This window comes from Tamandua tetradactyla, chromosome 25, assembly GCF_023851605.1.
Source record: "Tamandua tetradactyla isolate mTamTet1 chromosome 25, mTamTet1.pri, whole genome shotgun sequence".
In the NCBI taxonomy this organism is placed as follows: domain Eukaryota; kingdom Metazoa; phylum Chordata; class Mammalia; order Pilosa; family Myrmecophagidae; genus Tamandua; species Tamandua tetradactyla.
In genome coordinates this window covers 19,648,476-19,662,672 of record NC_135351.1, presented here as the reverse complement: position 1 = coordinate 19,662,672, position 14,197 = coordinate 19,648,476, and the positions used below count along the sequence as shown (strand labels likewise).

The window sequence follows — 14,197 nt, the reverse complement described above, 5'->3', positions numbered from 1 at the left end:
GAACAGCGTATTTCAGTCACTTGAACAAAATCCTCACATTTTTGGGAATATTTGGTGTTCTGTTGTAAGTACCTTTGAGTTAGGGACTTGGCAAACCCATGGCAAAGAGAGGATACATTTCTTTTCTCTTTTCACTTTCCTTGGGCTTTCCTGTTCTTTCTCCGAAAGATACCAGAGCTTCCCCAGGGAGAGGGCCTGCCTCCTTCCTCTTTGGGAAATGTTGATTTATATTATATGAAACATTTGTTTTTCATAGAAACTTCCATTTCAACATGTTGAAATAGTTGGTTCTAATTTATATGTGAAAAAATAAATAAACCCGTCATGGAAATGCTCTCAGGGTACAGTTACATAATCATTAGGTATGTTCTCAGCAACTCATTGACATAGAAGATTTCACCTCACGGAAGGCATCCAGTTTTCTGAGCTTTACACATCTCACAGCTTGTCCAAAACTCCAGGAGAACACATTCCAAATAACTGCTACAGGTTGGAAACCTGAAGAGGTTTTGTATGTCTGTAATAAGTAACTGTATCTTGTAGTGGCAGTTGAATATCCCTACTGAACCCTTAGGACAATTAAGGCTCAGAAGAGTAGCAGGACTGATGAAAATTCAGCATAATGCTTGTTTACGCTGCTGAGCAGCCCGCAGCTCAGTTTAAAACATAGGGAGGAGGGGTGCACAGGTGGTTCAGTGGTAGAATGCTCGCCTTCCATGTGGGAGCCCCGGGTTCGATTCCCAGACCATGCACCTAAGAGAAAGAAAAGTATGGAGGGGGTTGTGAGGGAAGGTCTCCTAGAGGAGACCATGCTTGACCCAGGTGAGAAGACCCGGATTTGTGCTGCTGGTACCTCCTAGCGGGGTTCAGGTCCTAGCTCCTGGTCCTGTGGATATGAACCCTCCATCACAGTTTGGCAGCCCCATGCTGGCTCATTTAACTTCTCAGCTCCTCAAGAGAATTAGGGAGCTTTAAAATCCTATGTGTCCTACGGAAATATTTAGGGATGAAATGAAGTTTCTTGGATTTGCCTTAAAATAATCTAGAAGAGTATCAGTGGATGGGAGTATAGAAGACATAAGATAGGCCCCAGTTGATGTTGGGAGATGACACTTTTTGTACGTGTTTGAAATTTTCTGTAAAAAAGTTTAAGCATCACTTTATCCATCTAAAATGTATGCCTTTGATTTTTCCGTCCTCCCCTGCTAGATGTTCTTGTTTAGCTCACTCATTTTCCACAAACGACAACAAATTCATTCTTCTGAAAGCAGGCAAGCCCTTCTCTTTGGTCTCATCCTAATATATGCACTATTAAAGATTTTCAGACGCCTTCTCCCTGTTTTATGTTTTAATAGATAATATGACGACTGGGATTTCATAATAAATTCCAAACCTCCTCTCTGTGCCTCACCAGTTTGCAGTGTAGAGAAGAGTACAAAAGATGAGAGTACTTTAAAATAAATCTCAGCTAATTATACATACAACTGCATTCACTAAATGTGAGTATTTTCAGGGCTTTCTTTGCTACCAAGTGCCACCTGCTCACGATTTAAATGGGCACAGATTTAGTCCCATTAAACAGCACACAGCCACTCTCTTCCTCTATCTAATGCAAATGCCTTGATGTCCTATTTTGGAATTCAAAATCCAATTCTAGCAGGCACTTATTAGCTCTGGGCCCATGACAACTATGCCACGCCACAAGGCTGTTTACTTGAATATTTCACAATCTTGCTTTTAAAATTCTAGCAGGAAAAATGGGTTTTGATGAAATGGTTTGTGTTTTTTTAAGAGTCCTTGTAGACTAGATGGCATTTGAACTCGTAGTTTTAGCAATTATCAGGTCTCTGAATTGAGGAATACATGCCTTGGCTAATGCAGCTCATTAAGGGGACTTTTTACTGCCTATTGCAAGAAATGAAAAAAAAAAAAGTCCTCCATCAAAATGTTGTGGTCTTAGCCATATGTCAGTCTCCCCAGAAGGCTCTGGTATCAAACCTCCACTTGCTATTTTAAAATAGTAAGGTCATTGTGCTGGTGAGAATTTGTGGACCCCAGAAAAGCCATGTCCTTTAATCCTCATTTAGTATTGCTGGGTGGGAGTTTTTTGTCCATGGAGATATGACCCACCCAGTTGTGGATGGTAACTTTTAATTAGATAATTTCCATGGAGGTGGGCTCCACCCATTCAAGGGGGCGTTGCTTACTGGAGCCCTTTAAGAGAGAACAACAGAGCCACGAGGCTGAGCGTCCATGCAGCTAGAGACCTTTGGAGATGAAAGAGAACACCCCTGAGGCACTTCATGAAACAGGAAGCCTGGAGAGAAAGCCAGCAGATGCCGCCATGTTTGCCTTGTGCCTTTCCAATTGAGAGAGAGACCCTGAGCTTCATTGCAACTTAATAAATCCCCCTTTTAAAAACTGTTCCATTACTACTGTATCGCATTCTGGCAGCTAGCAAACTACAACAGTCATTTTATACATTAATTCTGGGACATTCATGGCCGTTGTGAGTCCGAGGAGGGTGTTTCTTCAGGGACCATGAAAGTTACAGCTGCATTCAAGTGAAACATGAATGATCAAGATGGATTTTACGAATGACTTCATCTGCTTAATTTCAAGAATGGAAGGTGAAAATCTACTACATGACATGCACTTAGAAAACCCATCCCCTTCGTATGACTTCGTTGTCTCTGGACCTCTGGATCTGAAAACCTTGATGTCGCTGTGTAACTCAGGAAGGCTGCTTGCAGCCATTGATCAAGACCCAGGAGAAGAGGTGGCTTGTGTGTCCTGAAAGACTGCATTTTATAATTACTTTACTACACGTTTCTCCCCCTCCACGCTCCTCCCCCACCACATACACTCTTGCCCTAAATTCTTTTCCATTTTGCCCTCTCAAAAACTCCTCCCTCCCTTAGAAAAGCTAAAAATAATGTTAATGCTTTCCAGTGATCCTCCCTTATTAGGATCTCAGATGCACGCTGCAGGCTGAAAGGGAACCCTGCATTGTCATGCTTGCCCAGAGTTGCATGTTTATAAATTGGAGCTCACCCCTCCGCCCCCCGCCCTTCTTAGGCTTTTTTTTTTTTTTTGCCATCTTAGATTTTCATTTTCACTTGAATCCTGTTATCCTTTCGGTAGTGTCATAGCACGCCAGCGTGCTTGTAAAATGCATCATATAGGGGTGTAAGTGTAGTTTAATGGTAGAGTTCTCACCTGCTATGCAGAAGACGCGGGTTTGATTCCTGGCCCATGCACTTTATCCTGCACCCCTCCAAAAAAAAATTTAACAGATGTTGCTGCAATAGCAGGATAGTCAAGTGGAGAAAGAATGAAATTGACCCCCGCCATACAGCATACAAAAAATTTTTAAAAATCGTATATAGGTTATACCCAGCCCATAGCATCCCAGAGATAGGTACCTACTAGAACCTTCTAGCCGCACTAAGGGTGACTCTCAAATGATGCTGTCTTCACTCCAGATTCAGGAGAAATCTTTTTATTAAAGGTCTCAGATCCATTCTTGTACTCCCAAGAGCATTCCAACCTGCAGACAAATGCGGAGGGAAGTGGGCAGGCCTAGAGGCGGAGTCGCACAATCAGAGGCTATGCTTGTGTGTGACCCTGAGCCATAACTTGGCCTGCCTGCCAAGCACAGCTGGCTCCGGTTACTGTGGGAACAATGTAAGGAGGGTCCTTGTCGCATTCCTGCGGAGTCAAAGGCACAGCCTTCCTCACACACTCGGCCCCTGCTGGCAGAGGGAAAGAGGGGGAGTGCGGAAAGACGGGGAGAGGCTTGTGAAATGGGAAGGACTTCAGCAATCAGTTGACCGTCTCCTCTGACTGATTTGGAAACTGAGGCCCAGAGAACTTGTGTGACGTCTCAGTCCTGTGAGGACTGGAATCTCCTGACTCGTAGCCCAGTACCATTATGCTTCGCTGATCATCTGAAATGCTTCAGACGTGTGGTGAAAAGGGATTCTTGGAAAAGTCGTGACACCTTGTGTTTTCGCATGCCGTACTTGAGCCCTTGGGTCCAGGCTGTGACCTTTCAGCTCCCTCGGTTACTTTTGGCTCAAGACCCTAAACCAGCCCAGCCCCCAGTCTAGCCAGCCAATAGCATCCGCCCTGCCCCCCTCCCCCAACCCCATCTTTGGTAACCCCACTTCAAGTCATTGGCTTCTGGCCCCAAACCCAAGATGTTAGAGTTAATTTCTAAGTGGCCAGCTTTACCTCAAGCTGAAGCTCTAAAAGCACTCAAATTCTAATGCTTGGAAACATCTAAATTCCTCTGAGCACTAACCAAGCTTGCCCTCTTTCTGTAGAAAATAGCTGAGATGCTGGAGGTTAGAACATGTGAAAACAGAAGTCCCGGATAAAATCTGTCTCATGTGGTCTGGTTTAAGGCACAAGAAAGAGGATGTCGCATGTTTCTCTGTAAAGAGTTGGACGTGACCTTCCTTGAGCACATGTACAAGCCCACAAAAGATAGGCACTAAAGATTTATACTGACTGTGAAACGACCCATGGAGAACCCTAAAAACAAACTTTTCTAAAAGAATTAGAAACAGTACTCTTGCATATAAACTTCCAGATGATGCTATCAGTTTACTTTTCACAGAAACAGGCACCAGAGGCTTTATTTCCTTAGAGGGAAAATGGTGCTCTGGTGACAAGCTTGCCTTCCCCGCAGACGTGGCGATGGCTGAGACAGCAAGAGCAGAACAAGCAGATACGACACCACGGCATCTGCCCCGGGTGCCTAGCCTGGCCCTTGTTTCCTGAACTCCTTGTCCACTCGTTCCCAAACACGCTTTGTGGCCCTGCCATGTTTGAAGGTCTCACTTTCTGCGAAGAATTTGTTCTTCGTTTCTCAGAGAACTTTTCCAGGAACCCTGTTTCAAATGTGCCAGACAGGTGATTGTAGGATATTTTTGCTCCCCTTTCTCTACTTGTGAGTTGTGTGGGGTGGCTAGGAGCTCCCCTAGAATGTACTAGAAGCGTCCCTCAGTATTAGAGGGTTGAGGGCTACCGTATATTCCCTCTAGCGAGTGCCCTGACATTGGAAACCGAAATCAGGGACATGTTTTCCCACGTCCTCCGACAAACCAGGGAAGGACTTGGCGAGGCTCTGAGAGTGGGGCTGTCAGAACAGAAGAAAAAGGGGGAGGAAGGAGAGATGAAAATGCAGCACGTCTCTGCCTGTGATGATTTCTCTTTCCCCTTACTAAAGCATAGTGCTCTCTGCTATTTGAAGAGAGCAATTTAGGTTTATATTAAGGAATGAATAAATATGATGCGGTGATGAAATCTCATCTGGTGTGAATGCAAATCGTGTATGCTAATGATCACGGGGCTGCAGCCGTGCTTGGGGCTGGGGGAGGGGGGAGCAGAGCGCGGATTGGCAGCTGGTTTGCCCTGCCTGTGCCTCCCCCATCCACCCACTAGGCAGTAGAGAGCGACTCAGGCAGTGGGGAAGAGGGAAAGGTTAGCCTCTTTTTCAGGTCTCTCCATGTATTGATAGGCCTTTAAGTAATTCTGGGCAGTGGATTTTATTTTTTCCTGGAAGATCTTCAGGAGTGATTTTTTTTTTCTTTTTTGCATGGGTAGGCACCGGGAATCAAACCCGGGTCTCCGGCATGGCAGGCGAGAACTCTGCCACTGCACCACCGTGGCCTGCCCTTTAGAAGTGATTTTATACACACACAGATATGTATACGCATGCGCTTATGAATTCGCTGAGAACTTGGGCATTTTACTGTCCTGCATCACTTAGTATCATGAAAAAGTTTTTTTTTGGGGTCTCTCCTGTAATTCGTATCCTGGTTTCTCTTCTTGTGGCTTTGGGAAGTAAGGGCAGGGTGTCAAAAACTGGTTTGAGTTATACACTGTGTAGCTTTGGCCAAGTCGCTGTACCTTGGGGACTCAGTTTCCTCGTTTGGGAAATGAGAAGGCTGCCGTGAACACCTTGGACGTCTCGTGCTGCGCAGGTCCGTCTGCCTGCTCCTGTCCTGCCCCCGTCCAGCCGTGTCAGGTCGCCTGCCCTCCCGCTGCTGCTCCTTGCACAACTGCTCCCTCCCCCTGACCAACACCCCCCCCCCACCCCCACCCCCCACCCCTCACCCCCGTGGAATGAAACTGGCCACTTGGGAGAACCCCGGATTTGCTCAAAGGTGTTCACTCCTACAGAGCAGCTCCCGCAGTCCCTGAGCAGACCTTGGCGTCTTCTGTCCCAGCTGTAGTGTATAACTGGGTGGGAAGAGGTTGTACCCTTTCCAGTTATAAGGAGGGAAAACCCCCAGGACCGAAAAAGGAACAGAAACAGAACAACTCCAAAGAAAGAAACAGAAAGAGGTGTGTGAGAAGGGAGGCTGAGAACAGGAAAGAAACAAAAACCCTGATGGTAAGGAAGGCTTGAAGAGAACAGCTGCCCCCTCCGCGGTTCAGGGGGCTTGGGTGGGAGCCTCGCTGTGGTTCCGTGGCCTGGCCTGGGCATGGGGGCTGTGATTGCCAGCAGCATTCTGTGGAATCCAGAATAAATCTCGGGGCTGGGGGCTCAGCTGAGACTGGCTCCTCTTTTATCTCTGTGACATACTGCTATGTCGAGAGAGTCCAGAGGACTGTGACCCTAGACAAGCCATTTGATTTCCCTGTACCTCATCCCCCTTATCTGAAGATGAGAATTACGCACATGTGCTCAGTGTATCTCACCGAGTGATGTGTGGATTCTTTCAAGTCAATTATTCATACCTTCCTTTCTCCAACTTGTACTGAACACCTCCCAGTGGGGAAGGCTCTCTGTGGGGTAACAGGGAGATGGACAGCTCTTCGAGTCCAGCCCAGTCCACTTAAAAGTAAAATTCCTAAGTAATTGTGCAGGGCACGGTTATTCCAAGCAAGGACATGAAAGCATGTGCAATCATTTTGTGATCACTAAAGCACTTTGTAACTGTAAATTGTTTGTTTGTGGCTAAAGTAGACAGTTTAATGGTGTGATTCTAGGGCCTGCAGGCTTGAGTTGGGATCCCAACTCCATCCATTTGGCAGGGTGATTTTAAGCACCTTACTTAGCCTCTTGTTCCTCAATGTTCCCATCTGTACAATAGGATAAGGATAAAATCTGTCTCATAGGGGTGTTGGAAGGGCTCAATGAGTTCATGCATGTACCTTAGTTTGTCATCTTGTGATGAAGTTGGCCCGTACAACAGAGGTTTATTGTCTCATGGTTCTGGAGGCTAGAAATCTGAATCAAGGTACAGTCAGAGCCATGCTTCCTTGGAGGTCCATAAAGTTCTAGATCCATCATGCTCCATGGCTTATGGCTTGACTCGATCTCTGCCTCTGCCATTATGACCATCTCTCTCTCTCCTCTACTGAATGCGTCCAACTTCTTCTCTGTTGATAAGGACTCCAGTCTACTAAGGGTCCACCCTAATGTATTTTGGCCTCATCTTCCCTAAGGACACCTTCAAAGATCCTGTTTACAAATAAGTTCACATTCACAGGACTGGGAGCTAAGACCTGAACCTTTCTAGGGGCTACAATTCAATCCAGAAAAGCAGGTTAAATAATTAGAATAGTGACTGCCATGGAATGGTGTTTATTGGTGCTGTAGTGATGGCTTCACCAGAGCATCATGACATCATAGTTATAAGATGTTCCCTTTACTTTTTCCGTATGCTGTGCAGTGGGGGGGTAGATTTCATTCTTTTCCATGTGACTAGCCTGTTATTGAGTCACCATTTGTTGAATTTACTCTTGGAGTGCATGTGCCGGAATCGAATCCCGCTCTCTTGCTTGGCGGGCAACAATTCTACCACTAAACCACTTGTGCATCCCCGAGGCCTATTTGTACTGCAGGAGCCAAATGTTCTGTTCCTTGGGCCCCAGCGTGGTGGTTCCCTGCCATTGTGTTTCCATTTTCATCTTCTCTTCCTGGGCTGTGAGCCCCCAGAAAATGCATTCCTGTGCTCCCGTGGAAAGGAGAGGGAAACAGCATATCAAAAAGACTGCCGAGCCATTCTGTTTGTGTTGCATGAAATCTCCCTTTTTTCTATTTTCCTCTCTCTCTCTCTTTTTTTTGAGGCTGGATTGGCACTTTTCAGGCTGAACAAAGGTTTTGCTTTGCAAAAAAGGATTTTTCTGTCTTGCGTGTGTCACCTGCCTTTAAGAGTGTTGTTTGTTTCTGAGGTATGCAGGGTGTTCCCTTGAGAAGGCGTGGTTGATGTTACACAGAGACCTTCTGTATCGATTGGTGATCTAAGTGTTCTAAAGTGGGGGAATGAGGTCATGCTCATCGTGTAACTCAAATCAGTGACCTTGAGGCTCATCAGATGATTGAGCCGCGTAGCCGGATCCCTGGTTGCAGAAGGTCCTTGTTTAAAAGTAAATCGGCGTAGTTTTAAAGAAACGCCTGCTAGCAAATCCCATGCCCCTTGGTGAGAGGCGGTCTTTATTATTAATCTTTGAGGCCACCCAGACCTTGGTGAGACTATGTGGGCTGATTTTCAAGAGTTCCTTTATCTGTGCTTCTCTCTTATCTTTGCTCATTAGATTCCAATCTGCTGTTAAACTGCCATGACTATGTATAACATTGCCAGCGTGAACTTCAGAGCAGAATACTTGGGCCTCTGAGCTAGTTGGCTGGTTTTCTTTTTCTTTCCTTATTTTATTTAACAGTGGGGTGGGACAGAGCCAAAGACGAAAAGATTTCTAATACAAGGGAAGAGAGGAAGTGAGCATTATGATAAAAATCTGCCATGTGAAAAACCCTTGTTAAAAAAGGAGAAGGGGACTGTATATTTAGCTGTGTGTTTACTTTGGAAAGACCTATTAGCCACGCAAATGAGAGATTTTAAAAGTACCTGACAACATCCCTTCAGTTGCTGACCTGGTCTTCCCCGTGTCGGAATAGGTGGAGGTCTTAAACGAACAGACTTTGAGTGGGTGGGAAGTGAAGGGTCATGAAGGGACGGAGTGGAGAGAAGACAGGTTACTGTAATAACTTTTTGGAATCATTTGGTAGCAAGCAGCTGTTTTGGGGTTTGTGAGTAATACAAAAGGTTATATAGTACTTGCTGTGTGCCCAGTACTGTTCCACACATTTTTTATATAACTCCTTTTAATCCATACAACCAATGCTATGCACATTTTATATCTGAGAGCAGAGAGGTTAGGTTATGTGCCTAAGGTTGTTCAAACCCGGGCATGGGCTGTGGAGTTGATTCCTCACCCATTCCCACCTGCGCACAGTCTTGGAGAGTCACAGTCTTGAGGGCACAGACAGAAAGAGGATTTTGTCCCCAATGGGCATGGTTCTTATGCGGGTAGAAGGAATTGAATGTATTTCAGAGGGTTTCACCAAATGTGCTAGTATGGAGAGCTACCATTGAGCTCTCCATGACTGGGTTGAGAGATGGGGGTATGGAGTCCACATGTCATGTCAGAGATGGATGACTTTCTTTGCTCTTAGTCAAAAATCTAACTTTTGGCTGTATCATTGTTGTATTCCAATTAGAAAATCATTTCCAATATATAACTGCTCATGTACTACAGCCATTCCCTGAAGGTAAGCAGAGAGCTGGCTCTCCCCTTTGGATGGCTTCACTTTAACTCAATAGAAACACTTTTCTTTTGCAGCAATTGGCAAGGCTGCAAGAATAGAATAGGAGGTAAGAGTTCTAGACATGTGCAGCATTCGCTGGCGCTTAGGAATTTGTCAAGTACCTAGACTAGAGATGGTGCATGCTTAAAATGATCTGGAATAGATTTTAACTTTTATGAAAGATAATCTGATGTTCGCATCAGAAGAGGTGCATTTTTTTCTTAATCATTTCATTACCTCCTATTTGAAGAAAAACTTCACTGTAAAAAAAAAAAAAAGTCATAAAATAGCTAAGACCAAGTGGGCCATGGGGCTCAGCAGGCAGAGTTTTCACCTATCAGGCCGGAGACCCAGGTTTGATTCCCTGTGTCTGCCCATGCAAAGAAAAAAAAAAAGCTAAGACCAAAAAAGAATTGAGTAAATAACCAGATACGAAAATTATCAAAGAAATATATTTGTTATAAATGTGCTATTTAACCACAATGTTTATTGACTAGAACAAAAATGATATATGTTTTATCTGTAATAAGTGCAAGTGTTGAAACCCTTCCAAAGCCACAAAAATGATTGGTAGGCAGGTCCATGTGGAACATAAAGCCCTGTAGAGTTTAGAGCTCATAGCCTATATGGCTTTTTGCTAATTAATAAACATTGGCCCCGTGTCTGTTACTTAACAGCCTAATTATAGCACCATGGCAAAAGTGCCGTCTCTCACTCCGGAGACGGGGGATATTCTGCAAAACTGCTTAAAGGGAGAAATTGTGAACCCATATTTTTAAAAATTAGGATGTCAAAAAATAATTAAATGTGTATTTATTTGGGTTAACTAAATAGTTTCTGGGAAACCTCTTTATGATAACCTCGCAAAATTGTTCATGAGGGACTTTCTCCCCAACATATTCCTTTTGAGAAATTTCAAACAGAGAGAAAAGTTGAATGTTTTACAGTGAATATTTATATACTCCCACCTAGTTTTACAGCTAACAACTTTTGCTGTATTTGTTTTTCCACATATCTCGCTTTTTTCCATACCCCATTCCATCTTCTTTATGTTGAAGGATTTCAAGGGAAGTTACAAACTCCAGTGTACTTCACCCTTTAAAACTTCAGAAGGCATTTCATTAATCAATCTTTCTTTTTAGTTTTTGTTTTTAGGAAAAAAATTATAGGGAATCCTTTACCCCTTATCCCAATATAATTTACCATGATTTCACAAAGTCCCCTCTTGCCTTGCTGTTTCCCAACCAGTCCTGTCTTCACCCCATACCCCAAAGGCTACCATGATAAGAGATGTTGTGTAACACCCAAGATGTACAAAAATAACTCAGGTGCATGGGTGGTTCAGTGGTAGAATGCTCATTTTCTATGTGGGAGACCTGGGTTCGATTCCCAGACCATGCACACACACACACAGCTCAGTTAGGGGAGGCGGGCCAAAACATTCCAATTGTTGCTTATTTGTTTGAGAAGCAACAGAGCTTGGTGGGTAGGTGTATCTTCTGCAGCCACATCTCCTGTGTTCAAGTCCTGGCTCTGCCATTGACCAGTGTTCAACCTGAAAACAACGTGTAGCCTCCCTGTGCTTCAGTTTCCTCACCCATTAGGGAGACAAAAGGGTCGCTCACTTGGTGGGTTGTTGGGAGGATTCATGAGTTAAAACTTCTCTGGCTCTTAGAATAATTCAACTTGTATTTCCCCTTGAATTTTGCCAGAATTCTACCGCCTACTAACTCTGTTACAATCTTGGACAAAGCAGTTAGATATTTTTGCCCTCAGTGGCCTCATCTGTAAAGTGCGAATGAAACCTTTTAGCAGCATTTTGGGGATTCAACAAAATGAAAACCACCTAACAGAGGACCTGGCACAAATTTGTATCATCGTTTGTGGTAGTAGTAGCAAAAGTCTATCCTTTATTCACATTTCCTTAGTTTTTCCCTAATGTCCTTTTTTTTTTTAACCCAGGATTCATCCAGGCACCACATCACATGTTGACATCAGGTCTCCTTAGGGTCACCTAGGCTATGACAGTTTCTCAGACTTTCCTTGTTTTTGATGACCTTGATAGCTTTCAGGGGTAAGGATCAGTTATCTTGTAGCATGCGCCTTAGTTTGGGTTCATCCGATGTTTTTCTCATAATAAGACTAGGGTTTTGGGGAGGAAAACCACAGATAAAGTGCTATTTTCATCACATCATTTCAAGGGTACATCATGCTGAGAGCATGATTTCTGAACATTGACCTTGTCTGCCTGGCTGAGGCAGTGTTTGTGAGAGTTCTCTACTTTGAAGTTACTTTTTTCCCCTTTGTCCATACTGCACACTGTGGAAGGAAGTTATTGTGTTTAGCCTACACATAGGGAGTAAAGAGTTGTGCTCTACTCCTTGAGGGTAGAGTATCTACGTAAATTATTTGAAATTCTTTTGCATGGGAGATTTCTCTCTGTTCCCCCACTTATTCATTTTTTCAATCTTGTTTGTTATCAGTCTGGACTCATGGATATTTCTGTTATACTTTGAGTTATAATCCACCATTACTTTGTTGGTTTTGTTGCTAACATTATTCCAGCTTTGGCCACTGGGGACTCTTTCTGTTGGCTCTTTTTGGCATATCCCCATTGAGCGTGTTTTACTTTTTGCAGTACTTCCTTGCTTTCTGAAACTACAAGATGCACCATGCTCGATTTGTATGTCCCTGCTCCAGTCCTCGGAGTCCTGGTTCCTTTTGCGGTTGTTTGAAATCAGTAGCTGAACACTGGGGCTGACAGAAATTTTATGCTTAATATTGTATTAGTTTTTTCTATCTTTTTATGGAAGGTTGATTTGTACAACAGGGAGTGTCCTCTTATAATCTGCATCCTGCAGGTCCTCCCAAATCATTCATCAGATCCTAATTAGCCTCACTGACTAGAACAGCAGGACATAAATCAATCCAGCAAATCAAGCCAAGGGATTTTATTCCATTCAGTCCAGCTCAGACTTGGTGCTATGCCTGGTGGTGTAAGAATTTGCCTTGCCTCCACGCAACCTACCCTTTAGTTTCCTGGAACCCTATCCTCTAGAAGCACACCACAGGATAGTAATATATATGTGCTGCAAAAATTCACAGCAGAGAGACTAATGTGATGTAAGAGCATTCAAAGAAGGTTTCCTTCCTTAGATTGGATTTGAGCTGGGCTTACTCCAGATTAGGAGAGTAGAAGAAAAGACATGGAAGTTGATAAGAAAAGGCCTGAAAATGATAACAGTTTGGAGTTCATTTTAGATATGACATGGAATTTATTGACCTTGGTGGGGTGAGGGAAATGGGCTCAACGAGAGGTATACTAGAACCAGCGTGTACTGGGTCTCCAGCGCCAATAGTTAAATTTTCAGGAATTTGGGGAGCAGGTTGGTATCATGTTGCTAGCTTGAATTCGGCCATGGTGGTAGTATTCTTACCATGGAAACCCACATACACTGCAAATCTCCTCCCCACCTCCAGGTTGTTATTAGATATTTTGCTGCTTTGAGTATCTAAAAATCTGGTATGTATCCTGTTCTAGTTTGAAAGCTGCTGGAATACGATATACCACAGAAAGGCTTTAAAAAGGGGAATTTATTAAGTGGTAAGTTTACAGTTCTAAAGCTGTGAAAATGTCCAAATTAAGGCACCAACAAGAGGTTAGCTTCACTCAAGAGAGGCAAATGAAGTTCAGAGTTTCTCTCTCAGCTGTGAGGGCACATGAAGTCTGCTCACTTTCTTTCCTGACTTATTGATTCATGATGCTCCCACGGGGATGTTTTCCTTCTTTACCTCCAAAAGCTGTGTGGGCTCTGTTGGTTCTGGTGGCTCCAAAGCTTTTTCCCAACTGGTTCCCTCGTAAAGGGTTCCAGTAAGCAACCCCACCTTGAATGGGTGGAGACACATCTCCATGGAAACCACCTAATCAGAAATTGCCACCTACAATTAGGTGGGTCACATCTCTATGGAAACAATAAAAAAAAGATTCCACCTAGCAATATTGAATGAGGATTAAAGAACATGTCTTTTCTGGGGTACATAATAGCTTTAAACCAGCACATACCCTTACCCTGAATTTATTCCTACAGCTGTCTTCTTCATATTCAGATTTTTCTTTGGTATTTTGAATTCTCTGACAGTGGCTGCCCCAAAAATGGTTATAATAAAGAGTGTGCCCTTGAATGAAAACTGCATTTTACTGCATATTGGTTAAAACTTCAAGAGACAGAAACTATTTCAATTAACTGAGATATCTGGTTATGGCCATTCTGGATAACTGAATAGGAAATGTTATCCAGATGGACAAGCCTTCTACCTTGTTTTGGCAGCATGGGAAGACCTGCCATGGGTCTTCCCACTACTTTAGGGTCGAATGAGAGTCTCAGTGTCATGGATAAGCATTGCAGCCAAAGAACTTTTGTCCTCCCTTGTGGTTGGGCTGGCTTTCATTCTTATCAAGATTATGGGAAGAAATGGTATCATTTTCCTTTGGCTAACTAAGAAACCATGACTCAGCATACTCCTGCCTAGAGTAAGTAATGCAGCTCTATATCAGGTTGACTTTTGCAAGGATGAGATATGAGTAATCCA

The 14,197-nt window shown here is 43.8% G+C and overlaps 1 protein-coding gene and 1 non-coding gene across 14 annotated transcripts in view; both read left to right on the top strand.

Moving 5' to 3' along the window:
* ATXN1 (ataxin 1) overlaps positions 1-14,197 on the top strand; it is a 442,577-nt gene that overhangs the window by 202,771 nt on the left and 225,609 nt on the right. The window lies entirely within an intron of this gene.
* Positions 10,938-11,008, top strand: TRNAR-UCU (transfer RNA arginine (anticodon UCU)). The gene has a single exon. It is a non-coding gene; the product is annotated as a tRNA-Arg (tRNA).